At 43.0% G+C, this 13,646-nt stretch overlaps 1 protein-coding gene across 5 annotated transcripts in view; it reads left to right on the forward strand.

The window, feature by feature from the left end:
* Positions 1-11,823: 11,823 nt before the first annotated feature.
* The window catches only part of LOC110166306 (DNA-binding protein SATB1), a 262,741-nt gene continuing 260,918 nt past the window's right edge, over positions 11,824-13,646 (forward strand). For all 5 annotated transcript variants that reach the window (XR_008633447.1, XR_008633449.1, XR_008633451.1 and 2 more), the window contains exon 1: positions 11,824-11,962. The gene's annotated coding sequence lies outside the window, so the exon portion shown is untranslated. The remainder of the gene's footprint in view (positions 11,963-13,646) is intronic.

The raw sequence follows: 13,646 nt of genomic DNA on the forward strand, positions 1-13,646 counted from the left end.
ATCTACGTCTCTCTGGCAGCAGGAGACTATGGACCAGTGGAGTCACTTGGTCACTTGCATCCAACAGATCAGTGTGTGGATGCAAAACAACTTTCTCCAGCTAAACTCTGACAAGACTGAAGTCATAGTGTTTGGTCCACAGAAACAAAGGGACAGTGTCAGCATCACCTCCAGTCTCTCTCTCTAAAACCTTCAAATCAGGCAAGAAAATCTCGGGGTAAAAATGGACTCAGACTTGAACTTTAACAGCCACATCAAGTCAATAACATCTGCAGCCTTTTACCATCTAAAAAAACAGAGCAAAAATCAAAGGTTTACTGTCTAAATCAGACTTGGAGAAACTTATCCATGCGTTTGTCTCCAGTAGGTTAGATACTGTAATGTTCTGCTCACTGGTCTCTCCAAACGAGCTGTGAGACGCTGCAGAACATCCAGAACATCCAGAACATCCAGAACATCCAGAACATCCAGAACATCCAGAACGCTGCAGCTCGGGTCCTGACTCGAACTAGGAAGTACGAGCACATGTGTCCTGGTCTCAGGTCTCTGCTCTGGCTCCTGTGGCTCAGAGACTTTAAAGTGTCTCCATGTCCGAGCACCAAAGTCCATCTGTGACATGTTAGTGTCATATGAACATCTCACACTCTGAGGAGCTCAGGGACCAACTCCTGCTGGTGCCCAGAGTCACGACTAAACAAGGGGAGTCAGAGTTTCAGGTTCATGCAGCTAAAACCTGGAACAGTCTGAACATGTGAGACAGACTCTTCTGTGACGCTGTTTAAATCCAGACTCTAAACATTTCTGTTTAACTGTGCAAATAACTGAAAGGTTTTCATTCTGCACTCTTCTCTCCAATTTATGTCTCTCTTTTTTAATTTTAATCTTCATGATTATTTATGTTTTGATTTGTTTTTATTATGATTTTAATGTATTTCTTATTCTGTAAAGCACTTTGAATTACTTTGTGTATGAATTGTGCTGTACAAATAAACTTGACTTGCCTACATATACATTGTAAACAACAGAAAAGCACATCCCCCGAAAAGGAGCGGGAAGAAGAAAAACTTGAACCCACCCCTTTTCGTGACATAGTTTAAAAAATAATGTTGTTTCTTCTGTACATTGATCACGGAATTTAACAAATATTTACATATAGCAAAATAAATTACATGTTATTATACATACAAAATATAATTTTAACCCCAGAGAAACACAACATATTGAGAAATATTTTAGGCTTCTACTTGAAAACTCTGGCGTAGTGAAAAAGCAAATGTCTTTGATTTACCAAAAACTGTTCATGGACTCATCAAACTAATCATAAAAAACAACAGTGGGAAAAGGAAATGAATGTGACCGTGGATGATGTTCCCTGGGAGAGTTTGTTCTGGTCGTCACCAGTGTTGGGGAGTAACAGATTACATGTAATCAGAGTACAAATGATGAGTAACTGTATTCAGTTACAGTTACTGTTTCAGTGAATGGTAATTGGATTACAGTTACTTTGTTGAAATAAATGGATTACACGGCTGTTTTCACATTTTAGGCTATATCCCTTTTGGTTTTTTTTTTTTTTTTGATAATTCCACTCATTGCCAGACACTAAACTAGGTCTAAAACCAGGTCCAAACCAGGTCTAAAACCAGGTCTAAACCAGGACTGAAACCAGGATTTAACCAGGTCTAAACCAGGACTGAAACCAGAACTAAAACTAGGCCTAAAACTGGACTCAAACCAGGACTCAACCAGGACTAAAACCAGGACTAAACCAGGTCTAAACAAAGTCTAAACCAGGACTAAACCAGGTCTAAACCAGGACTAAACCAGATCTAAACCAGGTCTAAACTAAGTCTAAACCAGGACTAAACCAGGTCTAAACAAAGTCTAAACCAGGACTAAACCAGGTCTAAACCTGGTCTAAACTAGGACTAAAACCAGAACTAAAACCAGGCCTAAAACTGGACTCAACCAGGACTAAAACCAGAACTAAAACCAGGATTTAACCAGGACTAAACCAGGTCTAAACCAGGACTAAACCAGGTCTAAACCAGGACTAAACCAGGTCTAAACCAGGACTAAACTAGGTCTAAACCAGGTCTAAACCAAGTCTAAACCAAGTCTAAACCAGGACTAAAACCAGAACTAAAACCAGGCCTAAAACTGGACTCAACCAGGACTAAAACCAGGACTAAACCAGGTCTAAACCAAGACTAAACCAGGACTAAACCAGGACTAAACCAGACTAAACCAGGACTAAACCAGGACTAAAAACCAGGACTAAACCAGGTCTAAACCAAGACTAAACCAGACTAAACCAGGACTAAACCAAGACTAAACCAGGACTAAACCGGGACTAAACCAGGTCTAAACCAGGTCTAAACCAGGTCTAAACCATGCCGCGCCGCCGTGGCTCCTGGTCCTCGAAATATTGTCGTATGTAAAACTGTTCTGTTGGAGCTAAAAAGGTTGAGGAGCACCGGGTTAAACTTTACAGATTATTTCACGTTCTGATTCACGTGAAACCGACGTACAAACAACTTTTTCCATCCACTGCAGCGGCGACTTTCTCTTTCTTACTTTTTGTTTCGTTTTTGTGCAATGTTCTGTATTTTGATTATAGAATATTACACTATCAAAGACTGAATCAGGTCTGCGCAGGAAAACCAAATTTAAATGACTAAATAAAATAGATTGTGGCAGAGCTGTTAATCCTAGAATTTTATTTCCCAAAGTTCCACGTTTGACAAAAACTGAAAAAAGCACATTCATTTTCTGTTAGCTCCTCACGCAAATCCAGCTGCTACCAGAAGATGTTGTTTCTTTTCAATTGTGAATGATTTAGTTTCGTCTCCGCTCCTGTCGCCTGCTCCTGTCGCCTGCTCCTGTCGCCTGCTCCTGTCGACTGTCTGTTGGGTGATTGTTCCTCTTTTTGGTCGTCAGATCCTGATCCGGTCACATCTCGGGAGCTCAGCAGGACCGGGTCAGGATTTGGACGGGAGACCTCTGGGAAAATCAGGTGCTGCCGTGGTTAAACTGTTGTTGTGTCGTTAGGCAAAACACTTCGCCCACATTGCCTGGTGTGAGTGTGTGTGGCTCAGATCGGCAGCCTCGCTTCCGTCAGTCCGTCCCGGGGCAGCTCAGAGTGAAGAGAATGAAATATGCAGAAGGGTTTTGGTCTTCAAATCGTAAATATTAATATTTTTCTGCAGCGCTTTTCCACCTTCAAGACTCAAAACACTTTACAACAGGGGTGTCAAACTCATTCTGGTCCGGGGGTCGTATCCAACCGACTTTGATCCCAAAGGGGCCGGATCAGAAAACTCATGTCATATAAACCCCAAAAATAACAATAAGTTCAAATATTTGTGCAGAGAAACACAAACTTTTTCTTTTACAAAATATTATAATATTATAAACAACCTGAAACTTTAAGAAAAATAGGTAACACTTTATAATAACTACACCTTACTTATCCTTAATAAAGCATGAACAAAGACTTAATTAATAATGAACAAAGATTGAATTAATAATGATTCACGCTTAGTAAATGTTTAATAAATCATAATTCGTCTTCACTTTAGAAAAGCTCTCAAAAAGACTTAACTAACAGATAACAGCTGCCTGAATGATCATTGCATAACATTATTAGTAAATCATTCTCTCATAGTTTATTAATGATTAATAAATTCTCAAATGGTTAGTTCATGAGTAATTAAGTATGAAATAATGATGAGTAACTATTTACAGCACAGGCAGATTAAGTGCAAGTGCTAATTAAGGTAGTAAATAAGTAGTTACTAAGAGTGAATCATTATTAAGTCTTTGTTCATTATTAATTAAGCCTTAGTTCATGCTTTATTAAGGCTAAATAAGGTGTAGTTATTATAAAGTGTTACCGAAAAATACAATTTCAACACGTTTTAACATGAACTTGTCTGTAAACAGGAATAAGTCCTTTTTTTTGTTGTAAAATCCTGCACTCGGCTCCACTTTTCTCATGTTGGACATTTTTCTGATGAGGGTGTCACGGTCAACAGTCAAAACGATCGTCCTTTAAGAGCGTTTGGAAAGAGACAAGTCTTCATTTGTGCTGCTCTGGTGGGAGGGGCCACGTACAGAGACGCTGGAGACGCTGCTGTGATAAACACCACAGAAAATTAACAAGATTTTAATAGAAAATATAATTTAAATATTTTAGTAAAAATCAGCCGAGGGCCAGATTAAAGGTCTTGGAGGGCCGGATCTGGCCCCCGGGCCGTATGTTTGACACCCCTGGTTTACAACAAGGAACCACACACACACTCACACACCAGGGCACCCAAACACTGGTGTGTGAGTGAGTGTGTGTGGGTTAAGTGTCTTGCCCAAGGACACAACAACAACAGTGTTCAACTGTGGGGGCTGGAATCACACCACCAACCTGTGGGTCTGTGGATCTGACGACTAAACCAATGATGTTTATGTCGAGATCCAAAGGCGTTTTATAAATGATAAATGATTATTATTTGAGGAGGAATTGTGGTTGTGTATTTAATTTAATATAATATAAAATATAAATGTCAAAATAAAATATATTCAGAAGTCAGATATGAAACAAAGAGCAAAAAAATGCGTCTAAATCACAATAGTCTTAATTAGACTAATAAAAACACATAACAAAAGCTTTTTTTTTTCACACGAAAGTTGAAACTGTGAGAACAACGCCTTCTCTGTGCATAAACAGCCTGTGTATTTTTTGATGGAGTTTTCAGTGTTGATGACAGAGGCCGAGGGATTTCAGATCTCACTGACGCTTCCTGTAATGCACCTTTCAGGTTCACGCTGGGGAACTCCCTGCTCCTCTGCACGGCTCATCCTCTGAAGAGATCTGCTCCTCTGCACGGCTCACCCTCTGAAGAGATCTGCTCCTCTGCACGGCCACAGTCTGAGGGAAACCTTCTCCACAGAGTCACGGTCTGAGGCTCCACAGAACAAGAGCCCAAAGAGCATCTGAGGAGACCTTCTCAGATCTACAGCAGCATCAGACGGTTCCTCGTCCCTCTGAACCATCCCCAACTCTTCTGCACATTCAGCTGAACATGTTTAAAGTTCGTACATTTTAAACTTTTATTTTATTCATCCTTTATAATTCACAACCAGACAGAAGTTTGGACACACCTTTTAATTTATTTATTTTATTTATTTTTCGTCTTTATTTCCAGGATTATTTACTCTGTAGATTCTCACTGAAGCATCAAAACTGTGTGAAATGTTCTAACAAAAATAAACTCCAAAAAAATAACTCCAAACGACTTTTTTAGATTTTTAAAAACGGCCTTTTTCCCTTTGCTTCGATCACTGTTTTCGGATCACAGCTGTGAAGTGGAAACCATTTCAGGGACTCCACCGTGAAGCTCACAGAGAGAAGAACGCGCGTTTACAACTCAAAAATATAAAATATACTTCTTTTTCTTTGCTACATAAGTCCGTATATTTTCCTACATATATTTAATGTCTCGTGTTTGTATCGAAAACAAAAAAAGTAAAAAATAAAACGGTGAACGTGTAGGTGTGTCCAAACCTTTGACTTTCAGAGTGGATGTTTGGATTTTTATTGCACAAACTGAGTGACTTTAAAGTGACAGTTTGAACCTTTCTGCAGGATTCCACGGAAACAGAAATGTAAAACCACAATCTGGAACATTCTCCATGGACATAGACACGTTTTATATCGCACTGTGGAGTATTATCGCCAAAGGAACGACATTTCCAAGGAGACGAACAGGAGCAAGAGTCAGGAGTCAGGTTTGTGGAGCCGCGAGCCGTCTCACGGTAAGAACAAACGTTTTTGAAGATTTTTTGTGCTATAAAGGCAAAGAAAAGTTTATTTGTAAAGCACAATTCATACACAAATGAATTTAAAGTGTTTTACCGAATAAGAAATACATTAAAATCACAATATGAACAAATCAAAACATAAATAATCACTATAAAATTTAAAAAAGAGAGACATTAAACAAGAGAAGAGTGCAGAATAAAAAACTTAGAGTCTGTTTAGAGTCTCGAGGCTTGTCTCGTGTTCAGGGAGCAGTGTTGGGAAGTTTACTTTTAAAATGTAATCCCCTACAGATTACAGATTACACACCCCAAAATGTAGTTTGTAACAGAATCCATTAAATTGCGTTGAGTTGAGCCTAAATCTCCATGAACAGACTTTTGTTTAATGTAGAGAAGAAAAGACGAGGACATTTTTTCATCAGACGTTTTATCTGCTAGAAGAAAATAAAAAAAACATCTTTACTTAAACATATTAAAAATATTATTGATAGAGAAATGATTTTTATATGAAATCACTGCTGTTTTAAATTATGTCCATCTACTGTTAGGGTCATAATGTTTTAGTCCTGGTTTTAGACCTGATTTAGTCCTGGTTTTAGACCTGATTTAGTCCTGATTTTAGACCTGGTTTAGTCCTGGTTTTAGACCTGGTTTTAGACCTGTTTTAGTCCTGGTTTAGACCTGGTTTAGTCCTGGTTTTTAGTCCTGGTTTTAGACCTGATTTAGTCCTGGTTTAGACCTGATTTAGTCCTGGTTTTAGACCTAGTTTTAGACCTGATTTAGTCCTGGTTTAGACCTGGTTTTAGTCCTGATTTAGTCCTGGTTTTAGACCTGATTTATTCCTAGTTTAGTCCTGGTTTTAGATCTGGTTTAGTCCTGGTTTAGTCATGGTTTAATCCGGGCTTTTGACCAGGTTTTTTGTCCTAGTTTAGACCTAGTTTTAGTCCTAGTTTAATCGTGGTTTAGACCTAGTTTTAGACCTGGTTTTACTCCTGGTTTATTCCTGATTTAGACCTGGTTTAGTCCTGGTTTTAGACCTGGTTTTAGTCCTGGTTTTAGTCCTGGTTTTAGTCCTGGTTTTAGTCCTGGTTTTAGACCTGATTTAGTACTGGTTTAGTCCTGGTTTTAGACATGGTTTAGTCCTAGTTTAGTCCTAGTTTAGACCTGGTTTAGTCCTGGTTTAGTCCTGGTTTAGACCAAAATGTGAAAACAGGAAAATACCGCCGTGTCATCCATTTATTTCAACAAAGTAAACACAGTAACTGTAACTGAATACAGTTACTCATAGTTTGTACTCTGATTACATAACTCCGGTCCATGTAATCTGTTACTCCCCAACACTGTCAGGGAGATGATTCCAGATTTTAGACTCCCCGTGTTCAGTCCAGACTCTGGGCACCAACAGGAGGAATCACAAATTAAAAAACAAAACAAAACTTTTATTTGAGTATATTTATCTCCGAGACGTTACTGCGGCTTTAAACTTCCACAATCTCTCTCTCTCATCTCTCCATGACCACAATCCGGTCCCTCTTTATTATTATTTTTTTTTCCTTTTTTCACCCCAAGTGCTTCTTCCTCTTCGTCCTCTTCGTCCTCTTCTTCCTCTTCCTCCCTCCCATGCGCCTCATTGGTCCCTCTGGCGGCCGCTCGCGTCACTGCAGCGCCGCCCGTCCCCGCGCCTCTCCGCGCCTCTCCGCGCCTCTCCGCTCCTCTCCGCTCCTCTCCGCTCCTCTCCGCTCCTCTCCGCTCCTCTCCGCGGCAGCTGTTGTCCGCGATGATCAAAACCCGCGCGCGTAATGAGAGCTGGAGAAAGAGAGAGAGAGAAAAACACACCAAGACGCGCGTTTGGATGCGTTTGTGGAACTTTTTACGCGCGGCTCTCTCCAGGGACGAAGCTGCCTGCACACGACTGATTCCCGTTTTCTCTCTGTTTTTTTTTTTTCTTTTTCTTGTGTTTTTTTTTTAAATTTACACTCGGCTCAGAATGAAACTTTTTGTGGAGCGGTGAAGAAACCACAACAAAAACAGTTTTCTGAGAAGGATCTGGAGGTGGCAATTCACATAAGCCCCGTTCTTCTCTCCTTCTCTGTGTGTGTCTGTCTCCTGCATAAATTTCCCAATGAACCAAGAACCGTTTTTTCGTATTGTTTTAGCATCAATTACAGAATTCTGAATATGCAAAATACTCTTGGACATTCACTAACGCACCAGGCCCGTATGGCACCGTATACGTCCTTGTATTTTAATCAATTCCTTCTGATTTTACTCTCTCAGATGAAGCAAAAACCCACTTATATATTCATATTTATCGCTTTTAATTAACAAATAATACTTAAAATGAGAATCCACAAATGCAAAAAGCAAAAAGAGCTCACGATGTCATCTTAAAACCAGCTAAAGCAAGAATATTTGCATTATTATTAAGATTAAAACTGGATGTTGACCGGTTTTAATTACGTAATTACATAAGCAGCTGCTGTTTGTGTCCATGATTTGTAAAACGTCGTGTCTGGACAGTCTTAGAGCTTTTATTTATCGTGTTTAATATTGTTTTACACTGGTAAAAGAGTAAACTTTTAAATGGTTGTGAGTGTAGAATGTTTTGATTTTTGTGCCATTATAAAAAATGTCACAGTGAGCGTGAAAGTTGTTGTGTCCCTGCGCGTAAAGTTAATTTATTTCTCACAATAATGACTCTTTTCTGCGAGTTCAAAACCCCGTGATAAAATATGGAACGCGAAATATGTCATGTCAAAGGAGAGCCGCGCGCTAAAACCTGTGCGTAAAACCTCTCCATCCTCGTCGCCCTCTCCGCGGACCGTCTGCTGTGCCAAACGCGCTCCCCGTGATCCCGCGAACGGAGCCGCGGCGCGCGCAGAGGCAAACAGCTGGATTACCTGTGGGCTCGCGCACCTGCCACGCGCAAATTACCTGTCAATCACACACACAGGCACACACACACGCGCGCGCACGGAGGAGGAGACGCGCCACAAATGAACAAGGACATATGGAGCGCGAGGCAAAGTCACGGAGGAGCTGAAGGACGCGCTGTGATGTGCCTGGGTTATTTTTGAACCACGTTTGTGTTTGTTTGTGGAACCAAACGTGGCCACGGCGTCTTGTTTTTTTTTTTTTTTTTTTTTTTTTCTTTCCACGTCCCCATTTCTATAGGCATTCAGAAGTGCGCACAGATAACTTTATATAGCCCGAGTCTGACTGAGCTGTCGTTTAATTTCTCCACATTTGGACGCGAACTGTTGCGGTGTTAAGATTCCAGCTCGCGTGCGTCACTCCATCCTTCGTTCCTTGGGTTATTTCTGAAGCGCGTCCGTGGCTCGCGTTCAAACGTAACAGCGCGCCGTTTCCATGTCTAAAACCCGTACACACGTTTTTACAGAGTTTATTATTCTTTAGGTTTATTTTAAAAACACATTCTGTCTAAAAAATCTCTATAAAATCCGCGCTGAACTATGTTTAACCCCATGGAGTCACTACGGGCCGTGCGTAAAGATAAAATAAAAGACAGAAAAAACGACATTGAGAATATGTAAACAAGACATCCATAGTGTTCAGAATGATGTAAAATTAACACTGTTACCATAGCAATTAGGAATTTAAAACAACATATTACGTTTTTGGTTTTGAAATGTTAAAAATCCCGTAAATGTCAAATGTCATGTCGAGCAAAAAGCGAAAACCCCGTGAATAGTTTGTGTGTTTAAACAAATCTATTGCATCCAAATGAAAAATCAGTGATGCGTAAAACGTAAAAAAGCACAAAAGCATATGTTTGTTACGTGGTCATTCGTAAACGCGGGCGGTTTCGCGGAGTGTATTTCCAAATGTGCTGTATTGAAAAGGCGCAATAATAAACGGCTTAATGATTCTATATGAGCTGCTTAACTGCGGGAGCTCTGTTTAAATGTGAATTATGTGCAAACAGATGAACAGACTGCGGCGCGTGCTCGTGTCGTCGGCCGCGCGCGCTCGGTTCCATCGTCAACTTCGCTGGTACCGGAGCAGGAGACTCCCCAAGTTTAGATGCAGGAGATCGTGGACGCGTTTGGCGCACTATAGCGGGTTTACGTTTTTACGCGTCGTGGCAGCGGGGGTGCGTGGGAGTATGTGCGCGCGCGTGTGTGTGTTTGTGTTGGTGTTGGTGTGTGTGTGTGTGACAGAGAGAAAGAGAAACCACTTTCCCGTGCTCCTCCGTGCCCGCTGTCATGAGAGATGTGCGCGCGTAATGCCGTTGTTTACCGGTCTCGCTGTTTGGGTTTACGCGCGCAGCCTCTCGGGAGTTTTTATTTAAACATTTCATAGTTTTTACATTTTAAATCACACCAGATTTATAAGAATTAACTACAATATTAATTAATGTTCATTGTGTGTGTGTTTATGTTTGGATCGATGTGAACTCTCCACATTTGACACGATACGAAGTCATTCATGAGCGTAACTCAGTGAGCGGCGGACACTTCTCAGGCCTTGGGCACCTGTGACCGTGCGCGTGTCCGAGGGTGAGAGTCCGCGTGTCCGGTGTGAGCGCGTGCGTGTGTGGCCTCCCCTCTGACACGCGCTCTGGCCCCGGCGGTGACTCGTGCCCCCGCTCCACGCGCGTAAAGAGCGAATATGAAAATGAATGACGTGATTGTGGCACTTGAGGCGCGCGCACGTGTCCCCGGGGATGGCGCGCGTGCGTGTGGAGTGCTCCTCACCTCGCGGCTTCTGCCAAGAGCCTCAATAAAAATGAAAATGAATGAGGTCCCCGCGCTGCCTCCTCGCGCTCACTGCGCGCGTGTGTCCGGTAAAGTCGCGCCGCTTCTTTGGCCTTTAACTTTAAAAACTAAAAAATTTAAATCTTTAAAGTAAATTAACAGATTTGTCATTTATCACAGTATTTTTCTATTTTACTTTTAATATTTATTTTTAAACACTGCCTCTTGTGCACGCGCCTGTGCGTTATATTTCTATACGTTTATCACGCAGCAGGTCACGCGCACCACTGCTGTGTTGTATTGAGCTTCACTGTGCGCGTGACCTCACGCGCACGGCTGTGACCAGCTGCCCGTTTCCTCAGATGATCCCCTGCGCGTGCACGGGGAGGGCAGACGCCGCTCGTGCGCGTGAAGCACCTTTGGCTTTAACCTGTTTGTCTTTATCTGTCCACATCTGAACTGCACGCGCCAGGCTCCGTACGGCGTGAGCGCGTGCCACACTTGACCTCTTTAGACAGAGTCTGGGCGCGCGTGTTACCTGCTCCGCGCGCGTGGGCGTGCGTGCGTGCGTGCACTGTCAGTGAAATCACTTTTGTGCACACGGCCCGAGTCAGAGAAAGTGTTTTACTGGACTCAGTGTTGACTTTACTCCTCTGTGTTTTATTTCCTCGGTGCACGTGCGGGTGACACATGCACATCACGGCTCTGGTGTCTTACTGCGCGTGCACGTGTTTCCTCACCTAACACGTGCACGCTCTTTGACACAAACCGTGAGAAACTCGGTTATTTGTGAATAAACAGAAAAGACTCAAATAACTGAACAGGGACGAGCGCGCGCGCGCGCGTTTTCCCTCTGCTTCAATGCTCCGTGCGTGTGTGCGCGTGCACGTGACACCTCGCCCTCGCGTTAAACCTGCCCTGAAGACTCGTCTTCTGTGTTTTTTCTGCACGTCTTGTCTCACTTCGAAACGAACGTCGCTTTCTCCTCTGGAGCGCGCCCTCGTGCCTCCACATGCACGTGGGAGAGAGTGAGCGCGTGTGAGCGCGTGTGCCCGAGAGTCCCGTGAGAGCCGCGCGTCAGAGAGGAGCGCCTGTAAAAACCAAAGTGGGGCAATGAGACAAGCTGCGCCACAGCTGGCAAATCATCGCTGCGAGCATCAGCGGCAGAGCGGCGCGGCAGAGCGGCAGAGCGTCAGAGGGAGGGGCGCGCTTTACCTGCCGCCCCCTCAAAGCTGCCTCCACACTGCCGCGCGCTCCTGCACCTCTCTCCACTTCTCCTCGCGCTCTCTGCTCTCCGGACCGCCGCTGCGCTCGCTCGTGTCGCTGTTTACGCCGCTCACGCTGCACGCACGTCCTCGCGGTGACTCAAGGAAAAGAGGTTCAACTTTTGATGGAAGACGAGCGGCCGGCCCTGCGCTGAGATACAGGTAGGACCCCGCTCTCCCTCTGCACTTTGACCGAACATGCGTGCGTAATGAGCGGGCTGACGTGGGCTGTGTCTCCGGGTCACTCAGTACACGGAGCGCATCCAGTCCAACTTCATTCTTTCTCTCTAATAACTGTGTGCACACTCGACAGCAGCAGCAGCAGCAGCAGCGCCGCAGACACGAACAATGTACAGAGCCAGGGGAACATTTCATACATGCAAACAAACACAACACCGCATTTTCTGAACGCCTCACAACTTTAGACAGCTCCAAACCCGACCTCTCCAAAAGTTTGCGCACGACCGCGTTATCAATCTTAATCGCCCGCTTTTGTGCGTAATTGTGCCAAACAGGTGCGAGTCTGAATAAGGCATAATTTGGATGTACTCGCGGTGTCCGTGCGTCTCAGAATTAAGATGAATAGCCACGATGTGAAGTTGATTCTTTTAAAATGGCCAGATTTATGTGCACGTGCTCTCCTCTTCTGTTCAAAAACGCCAAGAACAATTTCGAACATTTACGCGTTTTATTTCGGGTGGATTTTAAAACTTTTTGGCTATATTTGGAGCAGCTTTGGGGCACATTTTGTACGCGTTTTTTAAACCCAGCTTGCCAATTTCCTCTCATCCACTTCACCTATTAATATTATATCGCCTAACAACTTAATACTTTAAATGTCTGAGCGTGCGTAAAAACCCAAAACCATTATATCAAAGCTAACTATTTAAATAAAGATTCCAGTTCCAGTTTTGGCTGTTTCCCACACCTGGCAAGCCCGTTGTGCCCCGCTCCGTTCTCCGTGGCACACTTCGCAAACCACAATTAGATTAACTACTTATAACTTTCTAGAAATTACGCACACGTGTTCCTGTAAATACCTGTCTCCAAATCTGGCGCGTACTCTTTCTTAACCACAAACCGAAGCCTAATATTATTCACTCGCACTTATTCGAAGAGATGTGCGCGATATTTAGACGTATTTATTAGTTGTTTTGAATTTAACACGCCGTTTCAGATCAACGCGCGCGATTAAAAACACGCTCTCGGTCCAAGATAACGGAATAGTAACTTGTTTCGGATCAGGTTTTAAACTCGTTCCGAAGCTTCCGCGCTGCTGCTTCGGTTTATTAAAGTAAAGCCAATCTCTTTTTAGTATTTTTTTATTAGTTCATTAGTTCTACTTCATCTGCCTCTCCATATATTTACCGTTTAATTAGGCTACGCGTCGCGGAGCTAATACACTTCTCCAAAAAAAAAAAAAAAAAAAAAAAAACGAGACGAGGAGGAGAGAGAAGGAAAAGGCGACAGGACGGGGTGCTGATGCTGAGGAGATGCGGAGGAACGCGTAACACCCACTCCACTCCGATAATTGCTCCAGGAACTGCGCGGGGTCACACGTTTCTTGCGCCAAAACCTACGCGTAAAAGTAAAATAGCACGTATTTTTCGCGTAAAACTGCAATCGTGACCAGCTCAAATTGTGGGGGGGAAAAAAAAGGGAGACATTTTTGGAATCTGGAGGGACATGGAAGTGAAATGACTCGTGAAATCTAACCCAGTCCATAACAGCAGCAATAACGTTAAATAATTTCGATTTTTTTTTTTTATCAATCGTTACGCACTGGGAGCGATTAGAACAGCAGTAGACGTTGAAGTGTTGATTTCTTAGCGTGGAAAAAACAAAC

This window comes from Boleophthalmus pectinirostris, unplaced genomic scaffold (genome assembly GCF_026225935.1).
Source record: "Boleophthalmus pectinirostris isolate CB_2022bp ecotype Guang Dong unplaced genomic scaffold, ASM2622593v1 HiC_scaffold_6, whole genome shotgun sequence".
Classification (NCBI taxonomy): domain Eukaryota; kingdom Metazoa; phylum Chordata; class Actinopteri; order Gobiiformes; family Gobiidae; genus Boleophthalmus; species Boleophthalmus pectinirostris.